Genomic DNA, 26,292 nt, shown 5'->3' on the forward strand with positions numbered 1-26,292 from the left:
TCTGGTTTTGCTCCGTTGAACTTTCCGATGCGGTCGGTGGAGCAAAAAATGGCAGTGCAAACGGATATTGAAGCTAATCAGTATACATTGAAGTCCTGTGTTGAAACTATGACTGCGGTCACAAACTTGTGGCACCGGCTGCAGAGTAGGACAAATGAGGTGCAGCAGTTAAACGCCCAACTGGCTCTGCTCCAACGCATGTATAAGGATGCGCGAGCAGAGATAAGTGTGCTAAAGGCAGAAAATAAGGAGCTGAAGCGGAAGGCCACCGTTATGTTCCGATTTGGAGGTCCGCCATATGCTGTAGTGGAGGAGCAGGGTGGAGTGATCGTGCCCAGTGGAGTGGGAAACACGGAGGCAACACCGTCAAGGGCCGCCCAGGACGGAGGCAAGAAGAAAAGACCGGCGGAATAGGCGAAAAAGTGAGGTCGGTGGGTGGCCGTCTGCAGAAAAGAAAACAAATCTTGTGGTGTTGTGGTTTGTGTTGTTTTTTTTTTTTTTTTTTTTTTTTTTGTTAAAATTGTGATCGGGGTTGATCCCTGAGATGAATAAAAGATGGTTTGGTGTGCAAAGCTATATGGTATGAATGGAATTTGAAAAAGATTAAAAAATAATGTGAAAGAAAAATAAAGAAAGAAATAATAAAAATATATTTGAAATCAAAATGAAAGATGGGGGAAATAAGAAAAGTGGTTTGGAGAGAATAAATAAAAATAATGGATTTTGAAATCAAACGGAGGAGAGAGAGGGGACAAGCCCATGTGAGAGAAAGAGGGGAAAAATGATAGCCGATGCACCCAAAAATAATCTAGCTGCTATCCACAGGCGCTTAGGGGAAGGAAATGGTAGCAAGAGACGGCCAACACCATATATGGCTATAGCAAAGAAATGGAGTATCAAGCTCAATGGGCTAGGATTTAGACCAGAGAGTAAAGCCACTGGTCCTGTTGAACACACACCTCCAAGGCTCAAATAATCAAAACATGCTTCACGCATTTCCTTCCTTGCTTGATCAGGAGATGCACAAAACACCTTATACAGGGCTCCAGTCATTCCTCCACCAGTTAAAGGATGACGCATGTTGAAAGCATCACCTATTAATAGTGCTCCAGGAGTAGGGTAAGGAGCAGCTGGCATACTTCTATTGGGCATTGTTCTAATACTTCCCTTATCAATTGCAGCTATAAATGAATCATGCAGCTCAGGTGGAACCTGGGGAGCCACCAGAAGGAAGCAAAGCCGAAGGCTGCTGCAAAGCCGAAGGCTGTAAAAGCGAAAAAGGAAAAGAAGGCTCCGGCTAAGACAAAAGCTGCTGTGCCAAAAGCTAAAGCCGCTGTGAAGCCCAAGCCAGCGGCAAAGGCCAAGCCAGCTGCAAAGCCAAAAGCTGCTGTGAAACCAAAGGCTGCCGTGAAGCTGAAAGCTGCAGTGAAGCTCAAGGCTGTGGCGAAGCCCAAACCAAAGCCGAAGGCGAAGGATCCTAACAAGAGGCAAATGAGCATGGAGGAGAAGCATAGATTGAGTGTTGGGTTGCAGAGTTTGCCCCAGGAAAAGATGCCACAGTTAGTGCAGATTATGAAGAAGAGGAATTCACATTGGCCTCAAGAGAGAGGATTTAGGCAGTGATGGGAAGGTATGTGTAGAAAATAAGCGGAATAGGTTGAGGTCCGGCGGGCGGCCAAGGCGAGGTTGCCGCCCGCCGGTGAAACGAAAAATACTAAGTGCTTAACCTTGCTCTGATACCATGTAAATTTAATGTATCTATTGATGTATTATTGATTGATATCTGTTGTGTTTACAATGAGTCCTATATATAGAAGATTAAAGGAGGTAGGTATGTAGTAGGTGGAGTAGTAGGTGGAGTAGGTGTAGTGGTAGGTTTTGGTACATTTTAACATTTTGGGGTGATGTTGTTCTTACCACTGCTTACCTTATCAACCGTATGCCTCAATGTTATTAAGGGCGATAGGCGCACCAAGGCACCAAGGTCTCCTGAGGCCTAGGCTTAAGGCGCAAGGCGAGATGCAGGCTTCACCGAAATGAGGCGCACCTTGTACGGAAAAAATATATATAATTTAATATAAGTAAATACTTTAGAGTTCAACATAAACAAAATGAAATGTTAAACATTTAGTATTTTTTAGAGATTAAGAATTAGGGCCAATTTTTCTTCTATCATTGATTTGGGGTTGAATGCCCAATGTATTAGCATCTGTAATAAGAGTAGGGATCTTCTGTAGTTGCACCATATTAAATCAATGGTTAGATTTTAAAGAAAACCAATTAAAACAACAATAAAAAAAACCTTCAAGACTCAAGCCTTGGGCCAGTCAGGCGCCTTATCACAGTCGCCTGGCCTGGAATACTACAAGGTATAAACCTTGGACCTAGACGGGACTTGAGCCTAGGCACACGCCTAGGCATGTCTAATTGAAATCGCCTGGACTGGAATGCTACAAGGCGCAAACCTTATGCCTGGATGGGACTTGGGCCTAGGCGCGCCTTTAATAACACTAGTATGCCTTTCAGTGTCCTCCAATTTCATATTCCTCTTCAACTGCTTCCTGTAGCATATCCCACTTCTTATCTTCCTCCTTGGGTGTTTGCGTTTGTCTGTTTTGTTCATTTGCACCCTCGTACTCATGGGAAACTCAATCCTAAAGCTATGCATTGTGTCTTTATTGGTTATTCTGCTACTCAAAAGGGTTACAAATGCTATGATCCTCACACTCGCAAAGTGTATGTTAGTGTGGATATCACTTTCCGTTAATCTACGTCCTTCTTTCCTTTTCCTCCGCCATCTCTTCAGGAGGAGAGTAATAGTGTTATGGATGAGATTGCGGATGAAGAGATGGCCTATCAACACGAGTTGTCTTTTTTCCTTCCTAGTCAGCAGACTGTTATTTGTGGTAAGAGGGAGCCTAATAATTCTCTTGATGTGGAGCCTGACATTGGTGGTCGTTTGGAAAGGGTTGATCTTTGGTTTGGCATATCTCAAAAAGGCCAAAAAGTTACTAAAAAAGTTAAAAAGTTATCACTATTCACCCAAAAAAATATATAAAAAAATTAATTTTACAAAAAAAAGTACAACTCACATGTCACGTGAGTTGTACTTTAGCTACCCACCGTTTGTACAAAGGGAATAAGCGAAAAAGCAGACAAGACGGTGCTATTCGGCCCGTGGGGGCCCATCACAGGTCCCGTTTTGATAATCTGAACCATTCAATGTGTAGAACTCATCGAGTAATATATGCCTGTAAAAAATCACGTTGATCGGATATCGCTAACTGCATGATCAAATCAATTTTGTATGAAAAATTAATGGTGTTATAGTTAACAATTGACAAAAAACTAATCCGATCAGATAGTTATCGACATCCGATTAACATGATTTTTTACAAGTATATAGTACTCAACGAGTTCTACACATTGAACGGTTCTGATTAACAAAACGGGACCCGTGGTAGGCCCCCACGGGCCGAACAACACCGTCTAATTCAATGCCCGAAAAGGAGGCAAGTTTCTCCTATACACTACTCTGTCCACAGTACTGCCTACTCTGCCCAAGCTTCTCCTATACACTAATTTATACAATTTTTTAATACACATGTTTTCGTAAAAAGTCAAAGAGTTATCCCAAACAACCATCTTTTTTTCCTCAACTTTTTAGTCCAAAAAGTCAAAAAGTGCACTTATTTAGAACACCCCAAACAACCCCTTATTCTCAGCGTCTGAAAGAGCAAGCTTCCCTTGTGCCACTAGACCCATCAACATCCCTCATGCCAGTTCCAAGTAATGCATCTCAGTTTATTCCTCTACCTGTAACTAATAATCCTGTTGTCAATGATTCGAGATCTCAGTCTATTCCTCTACCTGTAGTTGATAGTCCTGCTGTCAATGATTCGAGTCTTCCTATTGCTCTTAGAAAGGGGGTTAGGGCTTGTACTCAACACCCCATTTCTAAATTTGTGTCATATGATTCATTGTCTTCTACATATCGTGCTTTTGTTTCGTCTTTGTCTTTTGCATGTATTCTCCAAGGTTGGAAGGAAGCTATCAATGATCCTAAATGGAAAGTAGCTATGGTAGAAGAGATGCAAGCTCTAAGCAAGAATAACACTTGGGAGTTGGTTCCTCTTCCTAGTGGAAAAAAGCCTGTAAGGTGTAAGCGGATGTTCACCATCAAGCAGAAAGCAGATGGAACAATTGAACGGTACAAAGCACAATTAGTGGCCAAGGGGTTTACTCAAATATATGGAATTGATTACCAAGAAACCTTTGCTCCTGTGACAAAGATGAATTCCATTCAAGCTATTCTCTCATGTGCAGCTAATTTGGGATAGCCTTTACAGCAGTTAGACGTGAAGAATGCATTTCTCCATGGTGATTTGGAAGAGGAGGTATATATGGATGTACCTCCAGGATTCTCATCCCAGTCTACAGTTGGGAAAGTTTGTAGGTTGAAAAAGGCGTTATATGCTTTGAAACAGTCTCCTCAAGCTTGGTTTGACAAATTCCTGAAGGCTATGTTGAGATTCGGGTATAAACAAAGCAATGCAGATCACATGTTGTTTGTCAAACGCTATGCAAATAAGGTAATTGTGCTTATAGTATATGTAGATGACATAGTTGTGACAGAAAATGATGAGGAAGAAGTGACACATCTTAAGATATTGTTGGCCAAGGAATTTGAGATCCAAGACCTTGGTTCGTTGAGGTACTTTCTTGGAATTGAAGTTGCCATATCTGACAAAGGCATCTTTATTTCTCAGCGGAAGTATATTCTAGATCTTCTTGAAGAAACTGGCATATTAGGCTGTTGACCTACTGATTTGCCAATTTAGGCTAATCACTATCTTTGTAATGGTGTTGGTGATCTTGTGGAGAAGGAAAGGTACCAGCGACTTGTGGGAAGACTTATATATTTATCCCACACTCGTCCAGTATTGCCTATCCAGTTGGGATAGTGAGTCAATTTATGCATGAGGCTCGTGCCCCTTATTTGGATGTAGTGTATCGCATTTTGAGGTATCTTAAATCTACTCCTAAAAAATGGATTTTATTTTCCAATCATGCTCACTTGAGGTTGGAGGCATTCACATATGCTGATTGGGCTGGTTCTATCGATAACAGGCGATCTACCTCCGATTACTGTGCATTTGTTAGGGGGAATTTAGTCACATGGTGTAGGAAGAAACAAACAGTGGTGTCCAGATCTAGTGCAGAGGTAGAATACAGGGCTATGGCGCATGGTACATGTGAACTGATGTGGCTCCAGTCCTTGTTGAATGATATTGGGTTTGTTTGCAGTAAACCATTGACATTGTACTGTGACAACAAAGCTGCCATTAGTATTGCTCATAATCCTGTTCAGCATGACAGAACAAAGCATATTGAGATCGACAAACATTTCATCAAGGAGAAATTGTATAAGGGTTTAATATGTATGCCTTTTGTGAAGTCTGAAGATCAATTAGATGATGTCTTTACTAAGGGTCTTAGTAATAAGGTTTTCCATCCCATTTGCTGCAAGTTAGGCATGAGAGATATCTTTGCACCAACTTGAGGGGGAGTGTTAAGTATTAATGTAAGGGTAGTTATGTCATTTGTTCCTTTAGTCTTTTATTATAAGTATGTGTAACCCTAATATGTTTTATAGTGAGAAATAAACACAGCAACAGTTCTCTCTCTTTTCTTCCTCTCATTCTTTTCTTTCTTTTTTGCAAATCTAACAGTGGTTAATATGAGGAGAGTATTGTTGAAGGAGACTTAATTGCATGAAATTATCATGGTTGGGATTTAAATGTGACCATTTTTGGTAGAGAGGGTGTTATTTGCATGAAATTCTAGCGAGTCCTGTAATGTTGTTCAGTTTGAACTTTGAGGAGACCCCCTATGACACTTATCCGAGGTATTGCTGATGTGTCAACTACATGTCACCATCCACATGAACACAACACGTGGTGATCTAGGAGATATCCACAATAATCATACATGTGATGCCTATAGTTTCACTTGCTTGTTTTCCCTTCCTATCTTTCTGCATTTTAGCCTTTAAAACCCTGTAACCAAATCAATCCACCTTTTACCTTTAAATCCTAAACTACAAGCTTAAACCATTCTTGGTTCAACCATTTAAACATATATTAACCCAAACCAGCCCCTTGTTACTTTCTAAATGCACTGTTTGAAAACTTAGTTAGGAACTAAGTACTGTATTATTCAATTAAAAGGAAAAGAATTACAAGAAATATATATATAAGACAACTATGCCAACCCTAATTGCTGCCAATGACTAAACTACCCTTAATACACATATGCTTAACACCCCCCTGCAAACTCATGATGTAACAGCAGGAAGCATCGAGAGTTTGTCAAGCAGAAAACGGAAACGCATGATAGTATGAGACTTGGTGAAGAAATCAGCGAGTTGCATAGTAGAGGAGACAAAGGGCAAGGACAACGTGCAAAGCTGTAAGTGATGGCACACAAAGTGACAGTCAATCTCAATATGTTTAGTCCGCTCATGAAAAACAGAATTATGAGCAATTTGAATGGCACTGGTATTATCACAATACATAGGAGTAGGACTAGGGACGGAGACACCAAAGTTGAAAAGCAACCAACGCAACCAGACAATTTTAGCAGTGGTAGTAGCCATAGCACAATACTCAGCCTCAGCAGAAGATTGAGCAACAACAGTTTGCTTTTTGCTCTTCCAAGAAATAAGAGAACTATCCAGAAAAACACAAAAGCCCATACTAGACTAACAATCCATAGCATCACCTGCCCAATCAGCGTCAGAAAAAGCATGAAGATCCAAAGAAGTAGCAGAGAACAATAAACTCTGATGCAAGGACCCACAAAGGTAGCGCAAAATACGAAGAACAGTAGCCCAATGAACAGTAGTCGGGGAAGAAACAAACTGGCTGACAATATTAATAGCATAGACTTAGAAAATATGAGGAAGAAGAACTTCGAAAATATGAGGAAGAAGGAATATATTTTTGTTATATTCAAAACTTCTTATTTTACAAGACCAAATGACACTCCTTATATAGGAGATATTACAAACATCATTATAACCCATTATATGCCACTTACATATTATATATTACCACTATCTACCACTATCATATTATATACATGCCACTATCTACCACCAACACCACTATCATATTCTATACATGCCACTATCTACCACCAACACCACTATCATATTCTATACATGCCACTATCTACCACCAACACCACTATCATATGCCACTATCTTATTATATGCATTAACACAAATTTCCAGCACTCCCCCTCAAGCTGGTTTGAAGATATCTTCCATAGCCAGCTTGCTAGTCAGCTTATCAAATTGCTTCTTGTGTAGTCCCTTCGTTAGCACATCAGCTAATTGTTCACCTGTTGGAAGGTAGGTCATACAGATTATGCCAGCATTGATTTTCTCCTTGATGAAATGTTTATCCACTTCTATATGTTTTGTGCGATCATGTAGAACTGGATTATGAGCTATAGATATAGCTGCTTTGTTGTCACAATAGACCTTCATAGGTGTCGGGTGAGAAAGCTTTAATTCTTCAAGAATTCTTTTAATCCACATTACTTCACAGATTCCATGGGCAACAGCTCTGAACTCTGCTTCTGCACTACTTCTAGCTACCACATTCTGTTTTTTACTCCGCCATGTAACTAGGTTCCCACCTACAAAGGAGCAGTATCCGGATGTTGATCTCCTGTCTGTAACACTTCCTGCCCAGTCTGCATCTGTGTATACTTCAACTTGAAGATGTCCATGTTTCTTGAACAGTAAGCCTCTCCCTGGAGTTCCTTTCAAATATCTTAAGATCTTATAAACGGCCTCAAAGTGCTCTGCCCCTGGTGAGTGCATGAACTGACTTACCATGCTGACTGCAAAGGCAATATCAGGCCGCGTATGAGACAAGTAAATCAATTTCCCGACAAGTCGCTGATATTGTTCCCTCTCTTTGACTTCTTCAGCCTTAGCAGCTTGTAACTTCAAGTTAGGCTCGATCGGAGTCTCCACCATCTTACAACCAAGCATACCTGTTTCTCCAAGGAGATCAAGAACATATTTTCTCTGATTAACGAATATACCTTCCTTGGATCTTGCAAATTCCATTCCGAGGAAATACTTGAGGGCTCCCAGATCCTTAATGTGAAATTCTTTTGCGAGTTTCTCTTTGAGGGCTGCTAACTCTGCTTCATCATTACCAGTTAAAATGATGTCATCAACATAAACAATCAAAATTGCAATTTTACTGTTTTTTGAATGTTTATAAAATATTGTGTGATCTGCTTGACTCTGCGAGAAGCCACAACTGATAACTGCCTTCCCAAAGCGTTCAAACCATGCTCTTGGTGATTATTTGAGTCCGTATAATGACTTGTTCAATCTGCATACTCTGTCGCTTCCAAGTCTCTGCTCAAATCCCGGCGGTAGGCTCATGAACACCTCCTCTTCAAGATCACCATTGAGAAATGCATTTTTAATGTCAAGTTGATGTAGAGGCCAATCTGAATTTACTGCAAGAGATAATAGTACTCTGATGGAATTTATTTTAGCAACAGGAGCAAACGTCTCCTGATAGTCGATCCCATAAGTTTGAGTGAAGCCTTTAGCCACCAGTCTCGCCTTGTATCTCTCAACGCTTCCATCTGCGTTACATTTTATCGTAAACACCCATTTACACCCAACTGTTTTCTTGTCTTTGGGTAGATCAACTATCTCCCAAGTACCACTTCTCCTTAAAGCATTCATCTCCTCCATGACTGCTAATTTCCAATTCGGATCATCCAATGCTTCCTGTATATTCCTTGGAACAAACAAGTGTGAAATCCTAGATGTGAAAGCTCTATGGTTTTTAGACAGTCTTTGATAGGAGAGGTAATTTGCAATAGGATGTTTAATGCAATTTCGGACACCTTTCCTAATTGCTATGGGAACATCAAGGTCGGAAATAGAAGGAATAGGATTACCTAAAATTTCGATGCCAGAACTCGGGTGGACATTCGGGTCATTAGGATGGACATTCGGGTCATTATTCCTCAGATGAAATCGCTTCCTAGTATAAACCTGAAGCTCAGGATTTAGATCATTTTGTAGTACTTCTCCCCCTAAACAAGAATCTTCTTGACTAGGCACCATAGAACTTGGTTCTCCTAAGTGATCATTATCAGACAGATGTGGTTTTTGTGTAGGATAAATGACATTGGGGAGCGGGATAGAAATATCCCAAAAACGGTCTTCTACTCCACTTGTCTCCCCCTGAAGAGAAGTGTTGGGGAAATAGGATTTTGTTTCCACAAATGACACATCCATACTCACATGAAATTTCTTGGTTTGAGGATCGAAACACTTATACCCCTTTTTGTTTGAGGAATAACCCAAAAAAACACATTTTATAGCACGGGGGTCAAGTTTTGAACGAAATTGACTAGGAACATGAACATAGGCAGTACATCCAAAAACTTTGGCGGGTAAATCAGAAAACAACCTCGTGTCAGGAAAAAAAGTTTTGAGACAATCGAAAGGTGTTTTGTATGTTAACACCTTTGTAGGCATCCTGTTTATCAAATAAGAGGCTGTTAAAATTGCTTCACCCCATAAATATTTAGGAACATGCATGTAAAACATTATAGCACGTGCTACTTCAAGTAGATGTTTATTTTTTCGTTCTGCAATGCCATTTTGTTGAGGGGTATCCCGACATGTAGATTGATGAAAAATCCCATTTGCTGGAAATTTGTGATAATGTATATAATATGATAGTGGTGTTGGTGAAGGATAGTGGCATGTATAGAATATGATAGTGGTGTTGGTGGTAGATAGTGGCATGTATATAATATGATAGTGGTGTTGGTGAAGGATAGTGGCATGTATAGAATATGATAGTGGTGTTGGTGGTAGATAGTGGCATGTATATAATATGATAGTGGTAGATAGTGGTAATATATAATATGTAAGTGGCATATAATGGGTTATAATGATGTTTGTAATATCTCCTATATAAGGAGTGTCATTTGGTCTTGTAAGATAAGAAGTTTTGAATATAACAGAAATATATTCCTTCTTCCTCATATTTTCGGAGTTCTTCTTCCTCATATTTTCTAAGTTGGTATCAGAGCCACAAAAAACACAGCAGCCCTAAAACTGTCATAGCCATGTCGGAAGTCACGTCTGAAACCACTTCAACCCCTGCCGCTGCCATTCCGGTGAAAACGTCCAACTCTCACTCTGTCCAAATCACCACCATTCGCCTAAATGGTGATAATTTTCTCCGCTGGTCACAATCTGTCCGGATGTATATCCGTGGGCAAGGAAAGATCGGTTACATCACTGGTGACAAGAAGGCTCCTGCTGTTAATGATCCGCTGTTCGACAGTTGGGACGCTGAAAACTCCATGGTTATGACATGGTTGGTCAATTCCATGGAGGAGGATATAAGCTCTAATTACATGTGCTATACTACTGCACAAGAATTGTGGGATAATGTTAGTCAGATGTATTCTGACCTAGGAAATCAATCTCAAGTTTTCGAATTAACTTTGAAGTTGGGAGAGATTCGTCAAGGAGATGATTCCGTCACCAAATATTTCAATTCGTTGAAAAGGTTGTGGCAGGATCTTGACATCTTCAACACATACGAATGGAAATCGGTTGACGACTGCAACCACCACAAGAAAACTGTGGAAGACAGCCGTATTTACAAGTTTCTTGCCGGCCTCAACATTGAGTTCGATGAAGTGCGAGGAAGAATTATTGGCAGACCTCCTCTCCCATCCATTGGCGAAGTATTTGCCGAAGTCAGAAGGGAAGAGAGCCGAAGGAGCGTCATGCTTAAGAAAAAAGGTACTGGTGAATCAATTGAAATTTCTGCTTTAATTAGCGATGCTGCGGCCAACAAGGCTGCAAATTACCAGCGCAGGTTTGATGATAAGCCACGGGTCTGGTGTGATTTTTGCAACAAGCCTCGCCATACACGCGAAACGTGTTGGAAGATCCATGGCAAACCTGTCAACTGGAAAAGCAGCAAACAAGGAGAGAAAAATCGTGGCTTTCCTACCGCTAATGAAGCCGATTCAGGTCCCTTCAACAAACAGCAGATTGATCAACTCTTAAAGCTGATAAAATCCAACTCCTCATCCGGTACTCCTAGTGTTTTGTTGGCACAAACAGGTAGAAATCCTAAAGCCTTCTCTTGCCTAAACTTCTCTCCGTGGATCATAGATTCCGGTGCCTCCGATCACATGACTAGTTTTTCCCATTTATTTAGTACCTATTTCCCTTGTTCTGGTCATGACAAAATCAGAATAGCCGATGGTAGTTTTTCACCTATTGCAGGAAAAGGATTTATTAAACTAACTGACAAAATTAATCTCAATGCTGTTCTTCACGTCCCCAACTTAGCCTGTAATCTTTTGTCTGTCAGTAAACTATCTAAGGATTCTAATTGTCGTGTTACATTTTTTGAATCCCATTGTGAATTTCAGGACCAGAACTCGGGGATGATGATTGGGCGTGCTAGGATGCTTGAAGGTCTTTACTACTTTGATGAAGTACCTGCTAGTAATAAAAAAGCTCAGAGCTTTAATAGTACTAGTTCAATCTCTGTTCAAGAAAAAATAATGCTATGGCACTATAGGCTGGGACATCCTAGTTTTCTTTATCTGAAACATTTATTTCCGGAATTATTTAAAGGGATTGATTGTTCTTCTTTTCATTGTGAAAGTTGCATTTTTGCAAAATTTCATCGCTCTACTTATTTGCCAAAACCTTACCAGGCTTCCAAACCTTTTTATTTGATTCATAGTGATGTTTGGGGCCCTTCTAAAATCACTACTCTTTCTGGTAAAAAATGGTTTGTTACATTTATTGATGACCATACCCGCTTATGTTGGATTTATTTGATGAATAAAAAATCTGACGTGAAAAATTTATTCACAAATTTTTACAATATGATTGAAAACCAATTTCAAACCAAAATTGGTATTTTACATTCTGATAATGGAACAGAATATTTCAATGAGCAGTTGGGTGAGTTTTTGGAAAAAAAGGGAATTTTTCATCAATCTACATGTCGGGATACCCCTCAACAAAATGGCATTGCAGAACGAAAAAATAAACATCTACTTGAAGTAGCACGTGCTATAATGTTTTACATGCATGTTCCTAAATATTTATGGGGTGAAGCAATTTTAACAGCCTCTTATTTGATAAACAGGATGCCTACAAAGGTGTTAACATACAAAACACCTTTTGATTGTCTCAAAACTTTTTTTCCTAACACGAGGTTGTTTTCTGATTTACCCGCCAAAGTTTTTGGATGTACTGCCTATGTTCATGTTCCCAGTCAATTTCGTTCAAAACTTGACCCCCGTGCTATCAAATGTGTTTTTTTGGGTTATTCCTCAAACAAAAAGGGGTATAAGTGTTTCGATCCTCAAACCAAGAAATTTCATGTGAGTATGGATGTGTCATTTGTGGAAACAAAATCCTATTTCCCCAACACTTCTCTTCAGGGGGAGACAAGTGGAGTAGAAGACCGTTTTTGGGATATTTCTATCCCGCTCCCCAATGTCATTTATCCTACACAAAAACCACATCTGTCTGATAATGATCACTTAGGAGAACCAAGTTCTATAGTGCCTAGTCAAGAAGATTCTTGTTTAGGGGGAGAAGTACTAAAAAAATGATCTAAATCCTGAGCTTCAGGTTTATACTAGGAAGCGATTTCATCTGAGGAATAATGACCCGAATGTCCATCCTAATGACCCGAATGTCCACCCGAGTTCTGGCATCGAAATTTTAGGTCATCCTATTCCTTCTATTTCTGACCTTGATGTTCCTATCGCAATTAGGAAAGGTGTCCGAAATTGCATTAAACATCCTATTGCAAATTACCTCTCCTATAAAAGACTGTCTAAAAACCATAGAGCTTTCACATCTAGGATTTCACACTTGTTTGTTCCAAGGAATATACAGGAAGCATTGGATGATCCGAATTGGAAATTAGCAGTCATGGAGGAGATGAATGCTTTAAGGAGAAGTGGTACTTGGGAGATAGTTGATCTACCCAAAGACAAGAAAACAGTTGGGTGTAAATGGGTGTTTACGATAAAATGTAACGAAGATGGAAGCGTTGAGAGATACAAGGCGAGACTGGTGGCTAAAGGCTTCACTCAAACTTATGGGATCGACTATCAGGAGACGTTTGCTCCTGTTGCTAAAATAAATTCCATCAGAGTACTGTTATCTCTTGCAGTAAATTCAGATTGGCCTCTACATCAACTTGACATTAAAAATGCATTTCTCAATGGTGATCTTGAAGAGGAGGTGTTCATGAGCCTACCGCCGGGATTTGAGCAGAGACTTGGAAGCGACAGAGTATGCAGATTGAACAAGTCATTATACGGACTCAAACAATCACCAAGAGCGTGGTTTGAACGCTTTGGGAAGGCAGTTATCAGTTGTGGCTTCTCGCAGAGTCAAGCAGATCACACAATATTTTATAAACATTCAAAAAACAGTAAAATTGCAATTTTGATTGTTTATGTTGATGACATCATTTTAACTGGTAATGATGAAGCAGAGTTAGCAGCCCTCAAAGAGAAACTCGCAAAAGAATTTCACATTAAGGATCTAGGAGCCCTCAAGTATTTCCTCGGAATGGAATTTGCAAGATCCAAGGAAGGTATATTCGTTAATCAGAGAAAATATGTTCTTGATCTCCTTGGAGAAACAGGTATGCTTGGTTGTAAGATGGTGGAGACTCCGATCGAGCCTAACTTGAAGTTACAAGCTGCTAAGGCTGAAGAAGTCAAAGAGAGGGAACAATATCAGCGACTTGTAGGGAAATTGATTTACTTGTCTCATACGCGGCCTGATATTGCCTTTGCAGTCAGCATGGTAAGTCAGTTCATGCACTCACCAGGGGCAGAGCACTTTGAGGCCGTTTATAAGATCTTAAGATATTTGAAAGGAACTCCAGGGAGAGGCTTACTGTTCAAGAAACATGGACATCTTCAAGTTGAAGTATACACAGATGCAGACTGGGCAGGAAGTGTTACAGACAGGAGATCAACATCCGGATACTGCTCCTTTGTAGGTGGGAACCTAGTTACATGGCGGAGTAAAAAACAGAATGTGGTAGCTAGAAGTAGTGCAGAAGCAGAGTTCAGAGCTGTTGCCCATGGAATCTGTGAAGTAATGTGGATTAAAAGAATTCTTGAAGAATTAAAGCTTTCTCACCCGACACCTATGAAGGTCTATTGTGACAACAAAGCAGCTATATCTATAGCTCATAATCCAGTTCTACATGATCGCACAAAACATATAGAAGTAGATAAACATTTCATCAAGGAGAAAATCAATGCTGGCATAATCTGTATGACCTACCTTCCAACAGGTGAACAATTAGCTGATGTGCTAACAAAGGGACTACACAAGAAGCAATTTGATAAGCTGACTAGCAAGCTGGCTATGGAAGATATCTTCAAACCAGCTTGAGGGGGAGTGCTGGAAATTTGTGATAATGTATATAATATGATAGTGGTGTTGGTGAAGGATAGTGGCATGTATAGAATATGATAGTGGTGTTGGTGGTAGATAGTGGCATGTATATAATATGATAGTGGTGTTGGTGAAGGATAGTGGCATGTATAGAATATGATAGTGGTGTTGGTGGTAGATAGTGGCATGTATATAATATGATAGTGGTAGATAGTGGTAATATATAATATGTAAGTGGCATATAATGGGTTATAATGATGTTTGTAATATCTCCTATATAAGGAGTGTCATTTGGTCTTGTAAGATAAGAAGTTTTGAATATAACAGAAATATATTCCTTCTTCCTCATATTTTCGGAGTTCTTCTTCCTCATATTTTCTAAGTTGGTATCAGAGCCACAAAAAACACAGCAGCCCTAAAACCGTCACAGGAGTGTCATTTTTTTCCAAAAACTCACCCAACTGCTCATTGAAATATTCTGTTCCATTATCAGAATGTAAAATACCAATTTTGGTTTGAAATTGGTTTTCAATCATATTGTAAAAATTTGTGAATAAATTTTTCACGTCAGATTTTTTATTCATCAAATAAATCCAACATAAGCGGGTATGGTCATCAATAAATGTAACAAACCATTTTTTACCAGAAAGAGTAGTGATTTTAGAAGGGCCCCAAACATCACTATGAATCAAATAAAAAGGTTTGGAAGCCTGGTAAGGTTTTGGCAAATAAGTAGAGCGATGAAATTTTGCAAAAATGCAACTTTCACAATGAAAAGAAGAACAATCAATCCCTTTAAATAATTCTGGAAATAAATGTTTCAGATAAAGAAAACTAGGATGTCCTAGCCTATAGTGCCATAGCATTATTTTTTCTCGAACAGAGATTGAACTAGTACTATTAAAGCTCTGAGCTTTTTTATTACTAACAGGTACTTCATCAAAGTAGTAAAGACTTTCAAGCATCCTAGCACGCCCAATCATCATCCCCGAGTTCTGGTCCTGAAATTCACAATGGGATTCAAAAAATGTAACACGACAATTAGAATCCTTAGATAGTTTACTGACAGACAAAAGGTTACAGGCTAAGTTGGGGACGTGAAGAACAGCATTGAGATTAATTTTCTCAGTTAGTTTAATAAATCCTTTTCCTGCAATAGGTGAAAAACTACCATCGGCTATTCTGATTTTGTCATGACCAGAACAAGGGAAATAGGTACTAAATAAATGGGAAAAACTAGTCATGTGATCGGAGGCACCGGAATCTATGATCCACGGAGAGAAGTTTAGGCAAGAGAAGGCTTTAGGATTTCTACCTGTTTGTGCCAACAAAACACTAGGAGTACCGGATGAGGAGTTGGATTTTATCAGCTTTAAGAGTTGATCAATCTGCTCTTTGTTGAAGGGACCTGAATCGGCTTCATTAGCGGTAGGAAAGCCACGATTCTTCTCTCCTTGTTTGCTGCTTTTCCAGTTGACAGGTTTGCCATGGATCTTCCAACACGTTTCGCGTGTATGGCGAGGCTTGTTGCAAAAATCACACCAGACCCGTGGCTTATCATCAAACCTGCGCTGGTAATTTGCAGCCTTGTTGGCCGCAGCATCGCTAATTAAAGCAGAAATTTCAATTGATTCACCAGTACCTTTTTTCTTAAGCATGACGCTCCTTCGGCTCTCTTCCCTTCTGACTTCGGCAAATACTTCGCCAATGGATGAGAGAGGAGGTCTGCCAATAATTCTTCCTCGCACTTCATCGAACTCAATGTTGAGGCCGGCAAGAAACTTGTAAATACGGCTGTCTTCCACAGTTTTCTTGTGGTGGTTGCAGTCGTCAACCGATTTCCATTCGTATGTGTTGAAGATGTCAAGATCCTGCCACAACCTTTTCAACGAATTGAAATATTTGGTGACGGAATCATCTCCTTGACAAATCTCTCCCAACTTCAAAGTTAATTCAAAAACTTGAGATTGATTTCCTAGGTCAGAATACATCTGACTAACATTATCCCACAATTCTTGTGCAGTAGGATAGCACATGTAATTAGAGCTTATATCCTCTGTTAAAGCCTACCATCACCTACTCCACCTACTACACCTACCACCACCTACTTCCACCTACTACACACCTACCACTACCACCTACTACCACCTACTCCACTACATCTCCTATATAAGGAGCCCCTCACCATTTGTAATAGATAACACAACAATATCAATCAATAATACAATTCTCTTTATACATTGAATTTCAACATGGTATCAAAGCAAGGTTAACAACCTAGTCATTCTGCTTCACCGGCGGGCGGCAGTCTCGCCTTGGCCGCCCGCCGGACCTCTACACATACCTTCACTCCGTAGGCCCACACGACAGCCACCGATTTGTTTTTCTCAATTTGGTTTTCTCCAAGTGCTGCTGCTCTTTGGCAAGCTTCTTGAGCCTAGCAAGTTCAAGGTCTTTGCTCATCTTCCTTCTGTACATGTCTGGGAAGGTGATTGGTTCCTCCATTATTGACTTCTCTCCTTCTCTGATCTTTAATGGGTACACTATTGCCTCTGGAGCTGGGTTCTGGAATGTGGCTATGGATAATCTGCTGCTCTTTGAGTTCACCACTGCTTGATGGTCTGCGTTCTTGAACCTCCCATTTCTTGAAACATACAGGTTCTGTCTCTCTCGTGGGGGCAGAGAGCAAAGTTGGAAAGCACTTCAAACTCGCCGACCGCAAAACCACCTTCACAACGGAGCTCCGTGCCGGCGCCACCACCTTCCTCACCATGGCAGAACTTCACCTCCAAGGGAAATCGCTGGAGTCGTGCCAATAGCTATGGATCCAAGCTTAGTGGCTGGTAAAGGTGAAAGAGAACCAAGAAATCCACCCATTGTTGTACGTGCAACACCCACAATACAAACATCTCTAGGATTTACCGAATCTGCAGGTGCTGTTGCTGTGCTGGAGCCATGATGATATATGTAAATGAATATCTGAGAAAGAGTTGAATCCACACAGCAGTGCAGAGAGAGATGAATTGTTTAGTTCCTGAGTGCTATCTTTCATCTCCCCTCATGCACACTACTTCTCTCTCCAAAAATATTCTTTATTTTTTCTTAACCCCACTCCAGCACCTCCTCTTTATTTTATTATCACTTCCTCTCACTCTCTCATAAAATAATACTCCACCTCTCCTGCACCCGACAGACCCCATACTCCTTATTATGCTCTCTACTCTCACCTTCTCTCTCTCCACTTTATCACATGGGTTTGTCCCTCTCTCTCCTCCGTTTGATTTCAAAATCAATTCTTTTTATTTATTTTTTCCAAATCACTTTTAATCTTTTTTACATACCCACTCTCCAATAATATATTTTTTGTAGGGGCACTAACCCAACTTTATTTTGAAACAATCACACTAATGTTTTTCATATAATCCGTCTACAAATATTTTTTATCTATTTTCTTTATCCCTTGTTTTCTTTCATTTTATTTTTATTCTTTATAAAAAAATAAAAAAAAAATAAAAAAAAAAAACAAATACTTCAAACACCATTCCTGGATTTAACAAAACCGTGGGCCCCGAAACCACGTGACCCACTTTCCTTATTTTCCCACTCTTTCGTTTTTCTTTCACATTATTTTTAATCTTTTTCAAATTCCATTCATACCATATAGATTTGCACAACAAACCATATTTTATTCATCTCAGGGATCCACCGCGATCACAATTTTACACACACACAAAAAAAAAAAAAAAAAAAACAACAACAACAACAACAAAAAAAAAACAAAACAACACAAAAAGATTTGTTTTTTCTTTTCTGCAGACGGCCACCCACCGACCTTACTTCTTCGCCTATTCCGCCGGTCTTTTCTTCTTGCCTCCGTCCTGGGCGGCCCTTGACGGTGTTGCCTCCGTGTTTCCCACTCCACTGGGCACGATCACTCCACCCTGCTCCTCCACTACAGCATATGGCGGACCTCCAAATCGGAACATCACGGTGGCCTTCCGCTTCAGCTCCTTATTTTCCGCCTTCAGCACACTTATCTCTGCTCGCGCATCCTTATACATGCGTTGGAGCAGAGCCAGTTGGGCGTTTAACTGCTGCACCTCATTTGTCCTACTCTGCAGCCGGTGCGACAAGTTTGTGACCGCAGTCATGGTCTCCGCACATGATTTCAAAGTATACTGATTGGCCTCAATATCAGTTTGCACCGCCATTTTTTGCTCCACCGACCGCATCGGAAAGTTCAACGGAGCAAAACCAGAGGCGCTTGGTTGAGGTTCACTGGCCACCGCACCAGTTATCTCTCTTGTTAACTCGTTGAGGTCGGGAAAAAGAGTGAGCAGACCACGGGACGAAGAGGCCATATTCTGGGTAGCTGAACGGGAAGACGAGGCCATGTTATGGGTTGCTGAGTGTTTCAGAGAAGGGTTGGTTACAAAGTGTTACAGAGTATCTCTCTCAAGACAACGAAGAGTTTCTCAGAGGTTTTTAGCCAGTTTTTTTGTCTTAGCCTCTGCCTCAGCCTCAGCATCCGTCTTGGTTAAATAGCCAAGGCAGACACGCGCATCGCGCGCCACTTGACGCCAGACGACAAAACAGGCGCGCAAGCCAATGTGGTGACGCGCCTCGCCATCATGTCCGACACATTTTTTTATGACTTGGGCTCGCCTTTTGATGGCACGCCTTTTTATGAATTGGGCACGCCTTTTGATGGCACGCCTTTTGAAAAATTGGGCACACCTTTTGAGGGTGCGACTTTTACAAGGGTCCGACAAGACTCTGTAAATTATCCCGACATTGATTCCGGTTAGCTTTTCCAAGGGTCTGACAAGACTCTGTAAACTGTCCCGACATTGATTCCGGTTAGCTCCTTCAAGGGTCCGACAAGACTCTGTAAACTGTCCCGACATTGATTCCGGTTAGCTCCTTCATGGGTCCGACAAGACTCTGTAAACTGTCCCGACATTGATTCCGGTTAGTTTCTACAAGGGTCCAGCAAGACTCCGTAAACTGTCACAACATTGTCTGCTACAACGGTCTGACATGACCCCATAAACTGTCTTCTACATCGGTCCGACACGATCCAGTGTCTTCTACCATACAGTCTTCTACAACGGTCTGACACGACCATACAGTGTCTCCTATCCATTTTTTATTTTTCAGATTATTTTCTTGTTTTGTTACTCTCTCCAAACTCAAGTTGGTTAGTTCCTATCCCCCTTGAGTTTGCGGGGGGCTGTTAAAACCTACCATTACCTACTCCACCTACTACACCTACCACCACCTACTTCCACCTACTACACACCTACCACTACCACCTGCTACCACCTACTCCATTACATCTCCTATATAAGGAGCCCCTCACCATTTGTAATAGATAACACAACAATATTAATCAATAATACAATTCTCTTTATACATTGAATTTCAACATCCTCCTCCATGGAATTGACCAACCATGTCATAACCATGGAGTTTTCAGCGTCCCAACTGTCGAACAGCGGTTCATTAACAGCAGGAGCCTTCTTGTCACCAGTGATGTAACCGATCTTTCCTTGCCCACGGATATACATCCGGACAGATTGTGACCAGCGGAGAAAATTATCACCATTTAGGCGGATGGTGGTGATTTGGACAGAGTGAGAGTTTGACGTTTTCACCGGAATGGCAGCGGCAGGGGTTGAAGTGGTTTCGGACGTGACTTCCGACATGGCTATGACGGTTTTAGGGCTGTTGTGTTTTTTGTAGCTCTGATACCAACTTAGAAAATATGAGGAAGAAGAACTTCGAAAATATGAGGAAGAAGGAATATATTTTTGTTATATTCAAAACTTCTTATTTTACAAGACCAAATGACACTCCTTATATAGGAGATATTACAAACATCATTATAACCCATTATATGCCACTTACATATTATATATTACCACTATCTACCACTATCATATTATATACATGCCACTATCTACCACCAACACCACTATCATATTCTATACATGCCACTATCTACCACCAACACCACTATCATATTCTATACATGCCACTATCTACCACCAACACCACTATCATATGCCACTATCTTATTATATGCATTAACACAAATTTCCAGCACATAGGCAATGTCAAGCCGAGTAATGGTAAGATAGACAAGGCTGCCCACTAGAATCCGATGTAAGGTAGGATCAGGCAAAGGGACATCGTCAGTGGAAGTATAGTGCACATTAAGTTCGAGAGGAGTGTCAACAGTGCGGGAGTCGGTCAACTTGGCCCGCTGAATAACATTAGCTACATACTTGGACTAAGATAGAAGATAACCCCAAGGCAAAGAGGTCACCTCAATGCCCAAAAAATAACGAAGCGAACGAAGATCTTTCATCTCAAAATGATGATGCAAGCGAGCCTTAAGAGCAAAGATACCATCAAGATTGTCGCCAGAGATCACCATGTCATTAACATATAACAAAAGAATAATGAGCCCTGCAGAAGTGGAGCGCAAAAAGAGAGCCGAGTCATGATCACTGGTACGAAAACCCAAGTCACAAACAACAATAGAAAATTTCTCAAGCCAAGCCCAAGGAGCTTGTTTGAAACCATATAAAGCTTTGCAAAGGCGACAAACTTCACCAGGTGCATGAGGAAGCCTAGGAGAAGGGACCATAAAGACTTCCTCAGCTAAGTCACCGTTGAGAAAGGCATTCTTGACATCCATTTGAGAGAGATGTCAGTGACGCACAGCAGCAACGACAATCAAGGTACGAATAGTGGTCATCTTGGCAACCGGAGCAAAGGTCTCCTCATAATCAAGACCATATTCTGAAGCAAAACTTTTAGCCACCAAACGGGTTTTAGAGCGTTCCACAGAACCATCAGCTTTTGTTTTAATCTTATACACCCATCGACAACCAACATTATGTTTACCAGAAGGCAAAGCAACAAGATTCCAAGTACCAGTCTTATGTAAAGCAGAAAGTTCCTCATTCATAGCCTGCTGCCAAAAAGGGTCAGAAACAGCCTCCTTATAGGAGGTTGGCTCAGAAAGAGAGTGAATGGAGGATAAGAAAGTACAAAATTCAGAAGAATAACAAGAGTTAGAAGACCCATAACGAGTAAGACATGTACGTACCCGTTGAGGATACCGAGAAACAGGAGCCTCATTAGCAACAGGTAATGGAGAGACAACCGGAGGAGGAAGTAAAGGTGTACCTGCAGAACAAACATGTTGTTTCTTACGAGCAAAAGTATGAATAATAGGAGGGGGGACAGTAGGAGTGGGAGACGAGGAAGAAGAAGAGGGAATATCAGAAGGAGACAAATCGTGAACATAAGAATCAAAAGAGATAGCATCACGAAAAGGATCGAGATAAATAAGATCAGATTTAATGAAAAGAGCAAATGCAAAGGGAATAGAAAAGAAGGGGATATGTTCAAGAAAAATAACATGGCAAGAAACATAAAGACATTGAGTTGTGGAGTCATAACAGCGATAACCCTTTTGACTGTCACCATACCTAAGAAAAACACACATGGCAAAACGAGCAGACAACTTAGTACGGGCTGCACGATGAAGAAGGACAAAACAAGTATAGCCAAAAACACGAAGAGAGAAATAGTCAAGAGGAGTACCATGTAAACGTTCAAAAGGGGAAATGCCACAAGTCACTTAGGAGGGTATGCAGTTAATAATATGAACAGCAGTAAGAAGTGCCTCCCCCCAAAATGACCTAGGAACAGAAGAAGAAATCAACAAAGAGCGAGCAGTTTCCATGATGTGACGGTGCTTGCGTTCAGCCACACCATTTTGCTCAGGAGTTTCAGCACAAGAAGATTGTTAAAGAGTACCATCTAACTGTAATAAGTGAAGAAAATCACTATCACGATATTCCCCACCTAAATCACATCGAAAACATTTAATAACAAAAGAGTATTGGGTTTGAATCATGGCACGAAAAGCAATATAGATAGAGTGAAATTCAGACCGGTGCTTCATCAAATAAATCCAACAGTGACAAGTATAATCATCAATAAAAGAAACATAATATCGGGAACCCCCTTTAGTGGGAATGGGTGTAGGACCCCACACATCAGAATGCATAAGAACAAAAGGTTTAGACGAAGTAGTGAAACTTTTATTAAATGGTAAAGCAGTAAACTTTGCTAGTTTGCATCCACTACAATCGGAAATATTATGACTACTCAAAGAACCTAAGACACCAATAGAAACTAAATACTGTAAACGAGAACTAGACACATGACCAAGGCAAGAATGCCATAAATAAAAAACAAACGACTTAGGACTCAACCGAAAAGAAAACAAATCAACTGAAGATGCAGCAAGGGGAGGAACATGCAGCATCTCCAAAACATATAACCCTTCCAACCTACGGCCGGTCCCAATCAGCTGCTTGGAATGAGGATCCTGCACTAGGAATGGCAACGGGCCGGGGTGAGGCCGGGGATCACCCCCCCCGGTCCCCAATCCCCAAAGCTGCAAAACTCCCCATCCTCGCCCCCGATCCCCGGCGGGGAACCCATCACTCCCCCCACCCCCGCCCCCTAACAGGGATCAGGTTTCCCCGACCTCGGAAAATCCGCGTAACTCTCTCTCTCTCTTTTTCTCTATTTTTAGTTTTCTCTCTCAATAATAAATCATCAATAACAACATTATCAACAATAACATTTTCATTAACAACATCATCAAAAAAGAAAAAGAAAAAAAACAGAGTCGAAAGAAACAGAGTCGGATAGAGACACACACACACACATATACACACATACATGAGATCTGAGATATGAGAAAGGGAATCGGCGGTGGCGGTGGCAGGATTTGCTTAGATCTGCCGTGGCGGAGGGAGGAGGAGGAGGCGGTGAGAGGCGACGGAGGAGAAGGTGGCGAGAGGCGATCCGACGGCGGAGAAGGAGACAACGACGCCATTGACGACTACGCCATCGGAGGAGGAAGAGACGGAGAGAAGAGAGAGTGTGAGAAAAAAACAGATCAGAGGGGAGAGTGAGAGGAGAGAGAGAAAGAGTGAGAGAGAGACAGATCAGAGAGGAATTAATAAATGAGGGGTTTATATATATGAATAAATTGAGGGTATTATGGTAATTTTATTTCGGGGAGAAACGGGGCCGGAGACGGGGCTGTGAAAGCTATCCCCGTCCCCGGCCCCGGCCCGTCGGGGGTATTTTTTAGGAAAAAATCACTCTTATCGGGGACGGGGGGTCAGGTCCCCGTCGGGCCGAGTTTAAATTGCCATCCCTATCCTGCACAACACAACCAGATTCAAAGAAATAAACACAATAACCAATGGCACAAAGTTGACTAATAAGATTCAAAGTTAACTAAGGAATACAATAAACATCCAAAAGAGAGAGAGTATCAGTCAAAATGGACCCAACCCCGGCCAAAAACATAGGAGTACCATTGGCGACCGCAACAGTAGTAGCAGTAGAAAGAGGAGAAAAGATAGACAATAAGAGGAAGGAATCATGAGTCATATGATGTGTAGCACCAGAATCAAAAACCCATATGGAAAAAGATATACCTGGAGGAGATAAGAGGGAGGAAGACAAACCAAGAGGTGAGGAGACAGCTAAGGCATTTGGTGTATGAGTAGAGAGGAGTTTCTGCAGTTGTTCAGCAATAACAGTCAAAGATGGAGAGGAATCATCCACTGAAGAAGTCGTGGCAGCTGTATGTCCCTTTTTCCAAGAGGATGATTGGCCAAAATGCCTATCAGAATTCTTTCTCCAAGTCAGTGATTGCCCAAATGGTGGACAGCCCAAAAGCCGAGGACACTGAGCCTTCCAGTGACCTTTTTGATGACAAAAGCTGCATTCATCCATAGGAGCACGAGAATAGGATTTGCTGGGAGTAGTAGAAAAATGACTAGTAGGAACGGCTAGAACTGTCTAAGTTGGCAAAGGAAGCAACCTTTTGCCAGGAGCTGTTTTGAAGCGAAGTTCTTTAGCCAATAACACATTAACCACAGAATCAACAGAAGGGAGAGGACTCCGATGCAGAATAGTGCCGCGAAGCCCCTCAAAGCAGCCCTAAGGGCCATTAAGAATTGAACCAGCCGTCGCTCCTCCCGATAAGTACAATATGCCGCATGAGTGTTCAATGACATAGGCTCAGTAAAAGCTAATTGATCCCACAGACCAGTCATGGTAGAATAAAATGCCTAGATACTCTTATCGCCTTGTTGAGTAGCACAAATCTCATGTTCTAACTGAAACCGTTTAGCAAAATTTGATTGAACATACAACTGAGATAGATGATCCCAAATTTGTTTCGCAATAGTGAACTTGGCAAAATGAATCTCAATAGACTGATCTACAGAATTATTAATCCAAATAATAATCTTGGCATTAGTAACTTGCCAAGTAGAGAGCAAATCTTGAAACTTTTCAACATTGGCATCAGTGGGCATAGGAGAATCACCAGTAGCAACATCCTAAACATTTTTACCCAGAAGAAAATTTTTCATGACATAGGCCCAATAAACATAATTATCTCCCACTAACTTCACGCTAATGGCTTGAAGTGAATCTGACATTCCACTAGACATGATATCAAAATATAAAGAATTTCACAGAGAAGACCACAAAGAAGTCACAAAGAAACAGCAACACAAAGAAGAAAGGAAGCTGCAACAGATTACCTAAGTATCACACCTTCGAACCAAACAAGCCAATATCAGTCGTAATTAGAAGAACCAAACGCGACTGTGAGATAAGAGGGAGAGTCGTAAGGAAGAAACGAATTCAACTGTGAATCGCGACTATGAATCGCGACTTCGTGAGGCACAGACAAGCCCACTCGACTTCGACTTCGCAAGGCTCCAACGCGACTGTGAATCGCGACTTCGTGAGGCACAGACAAGCCCACTCAACTTCGATGCAAGGGTGTACAGCGGCAAACGAAGAGAAGCAACCATAAACCTGCCTTCAGTTCATACCAACACTAACGAGAGGTTAGCTATCAAAACCTTGCTCTAATACCATGAAAACTTAGTTAGGAACTAAGTACCGTATTATTCAATTAAAAGGAAAAGAATAACAAGAAATATATATATATATAAGACAACTATGCTAACCCTAATTGCTACCAATGACTAAACTACCCTTAATACACCTATGCTTAACACTGTGTACAACTCTAAAATAGTTCAAAAGTTGTTTATACTCTTCCATTATTAAACTCAAAATCATCTTATTTTACCAATGTTCCAGCCTCTACAAACTGATTAAAATCACCCCTGGCAAAGGACTTTCGCTGCTTCCATATATTAAATATTGGCTCACAGCTTGTGGGATAGTGTCCTTTGCACTTGTTCTACATCAGAAGTTGATCGAGATAAGTGGCAGCAACCCTTTAAGGTTTACAAGGGACATGTAAGAGACACTCATGCATTGGATGATGTACAACCCACTTGGGATGCCTAAGGCATTTAGGAGTGATTCTTAGAACTTTCTTCTTTTCCGTCGTTCTTTGTTGAATTCTCTGCACTTAAAACACCAAAACCAGATTTGTTACTTTTTATCTATACTTCCTATTCTCTAAACCTAAACCTATCCATCCCAAACCTCTGATCTGATTACCTGAAACAATTAAAAGTACAAAAACACTGTTCACATGTACTGTTCACACCACCCGAAACAGTCCCAAAATCCTGGTTGTTTCCCTATTTAGCCAAGCCCTAACCATACTTCCTTCAATACATATTTAAACCTCAATATTTTCCCAAGAATAACAG

General features: G+C 40.9%; 1 protein-coding gene across 1 annotated transcript in view; it reads right to left on the reverse strand.

Annotated features, from left to right (window-relative positions):
* Window positions 1–26,292, reverse strand: part of LOC114257021 (ABC transporter G family member 28) — a 55,888-nt gene that overhangs the window by 24,152 nt on the left and 5,444 nt on the right. The gene's annotated exons all lie outside the window — the stretch shown is intronic.

This window comes from Camellia sinensis, chromosome 14 (assembly GCF_055761805.1).
Source record: "Camellia sinensis isolate YWXY chromosome 14, ASM5576180v1, whole genome shotgun sequence".
Classification (NCBI taxonomy): domain Eukaryota; kingdom Viridiplantae; phylum Streptophyta; class Magnoliopsida; order Ericales; family Theaceae; genus Camellia; species Camellia sinensis.